A 2,498-nucleotide genomic window follows, 5' to 3' on the forward strand; every position below is an offset into this window, starting at 1 on the left:
GCGCGGCGGGAGCTCAGCGGCACGAGGCCGCCGTCCCCCGCGGCTCCCCCGAGCTCTGCCCTGGGGTGCCCCTCGCTCCCCTGGTGTTTTCTAGCCCAGTCTTGCTGCGGGCACCAGTGTAACCACCATCGGTGACTTCTTTCTGGTTGTAAGCGATGCTTGCTTTCTCCTCTCCATTCGGTCAGTCGTGCTGGATTTTTAGGCTACGTTTTTTTCAGTTTCCCTCCTGGAGTCTCTGAAAACTGTTGAGGACCCTGGAATTTGAAAAAAGCCCCTTTTGGTGCCAGGCTGGAGAGGTGGTGGTGGGGGGGAGCTCAGCGCAGCTGGGCACTGGTTGGGCTCGGCTGCGCCTCTCGGGTCACCGCCCCCGCCCCGGGAATACGCTAAATCCTCGCCCATGCATATCTCGTGGCATGAGATGTTACAGTCTCTGGGCCCCCGCTTTTCACTTAGCTCAATATTTTTGCACTGGTTTTCTTTTCTCTTTTGTTGTTTAAGATAGATGAGGGTCTTGGCAAACTCGAGTCAGCCGTCGCTGAGCCAGGGGGCTGGGGGTGCTGCACCGGGCGTTAGGATGTTTGCAATCTGTGCGCTCCTTTTAAAACCAACGCACCCCACCCCCCCTTGTTTTAGGGACCTTTTCCCTCTGTGCGGATTTTCCCTGTTCACACCAAAGAGCAGGGGTGCTACTGGGACGCTTCAGTGCGGTTTTAGGGAGGCTGAGGTTCCCGAGAGGTTTCGGGTGCTCCTGCAAACCCTCGCACACAGCACAAGTCCTGCAGCTCGTGGGAGTTTTCAGGCGCGAGGATGCTCAAGAGCAGTCACCGCGCTCGCCCTCTCCTCGTTTGATGCTTCTAGTTTGGGGGAGTTACTAATTTTTTTACATTAACTTCTGGTAACAGCCTAAAGCTTCATGCATGGAATATGAACTGAAAGGGAAAGTTAATTTTCTCTAGCACCTGGGGGTTTTTTTTGTTTCCTGAACTGCTCCCCCCAAATACCCCATGAGAAATTCAACCTGTAACCTCTTCTGCACTTTTGTTTTTGTAGTTTTGTAGTAACTTGCTGGTTTTGTAGTAACTTGCACTTAACCAAGATCATTCCCTCCTGCAATCTGATACTGAATCCTCTGGTATTTTAGTCGTTGTTATGTCACTTTTTGGGGGGAATGCATTCAGGAAATACAAATAAATCTGTTTAGAAACATGTCTAGTCCCTACAACAGGTCTTAACGTGGAACAGAGCGAGGTCTCCTCGTGGCCCCTCTCTGCCTGGATCCCCTGCGAGCGCTGATGGCCTCAGGGCGGTCCCCGGCACATCCTTGCTAAAGGGAAGGAACTTTTCCTGTTTCTCCTTGCTCTCAAGACCGGTACCTTGTGAACGGCCCCGCCGCTGCGTGGGCACGTTTAGCACCGGGACTTCTGTCGGCGGCGGGCAGGGCTCCCACGGGGCTCCTGCCCGGGCGGTGGCTTTCACAGAGAGGAGGGGCGCGAGATGCTCGGTCGCGTGTTCGTGGTCTGCAGGTTCCGCTGCACGAGCCCATTTCTGCGTAGCGGTGCGTGTTGGTGAGGGGTGCAGCTCAAAAATTCCCGCTGTGGCTCAGTATCGGTTTTGCCCCCGCCCCGGGGGGTCCCAGCAGCGGCGCCGGGAGTTCGCTGCCTCCACAGACCGCGAGGGGCAGCACGATGGGTGCCTGTACGGGGAACAAGCCCCGAGGTACGCTGTATTCCCACGGAACGTGAGCAACGTGCAATAAGTTGTAACCAAAGGCTCTGAATGTATCTTTGGCATAAACAGACTGAATGTACTTTGAATGTAGCCATTACATTTGTGTCTAAATCTGCTGTGGCTTTCGGTCCCCCAGGAGCAATGTGTAGTGTTTTGTCACCTTACCAACCAGCTTCTGAGTTGTCTGGTTCTTAAAGAAGCGTTAACATCTTACCTGGAAGTGCTCTAATATTTGGGACTGTAGCGTAGCAGTACCACGCTGAAATTTCACCTTCATCTTGTGAAATACCTGATCTGGCGTGCGCTGCAGCAAGGTATTTTTGCAACTATTGCTAAAGTTACTGCTTGATATTGCAGCTGCCCTGGATGTAAATAATGTGTTTAAGTGTTGTATTTTGTATGCATATTTTACATACCTGCGGAAAGATGTGGCGATTTTAATAAATCAAGCGCACTCTGCCTGCCGTTGTGTTCCCATGAAGTGCAAAAGTAATCTCTCTTTGATGCTCATTTTGTGTGGGGAAAAGGGTTGGGCTGTTTCAGGTGACGTGTGGATGCTGGAGGTTTCAAACACGACCCAAAGCTGCTGCGCCAGCGCGTGCCCCCCAGCCCCTCACCGGTGGTGGCAGGGGGACGCCGGGGTCAGCGCGGAGGGGACGAGTCCCTGCTGGCCCCCCCTTCCTCAGCTTCCCCTCGCTGCTCCCGCTGCCAGACGGGGACCAAGTCACCTCCGGAGGGGCGTCCCACGTGCTGGCAGGGTGGCGGTCGGG

Source organism: Egretta garzetta, unplaced genomic scaffold (genome assembly GCF_000687185.1).
Source record: "Egretta garzetta isolate BGI_Z169 unplaced genomic scaffold, ASM68718v1 scaffold635, whole genome shotgun sequence".
In the NCBI taxonomy this organism is placed as follows: Eukaryota; Metazoa; Chordata; class Aves; order Pelecaniformes; family Ardeidae; genus Egretta; species Egretta garzetta.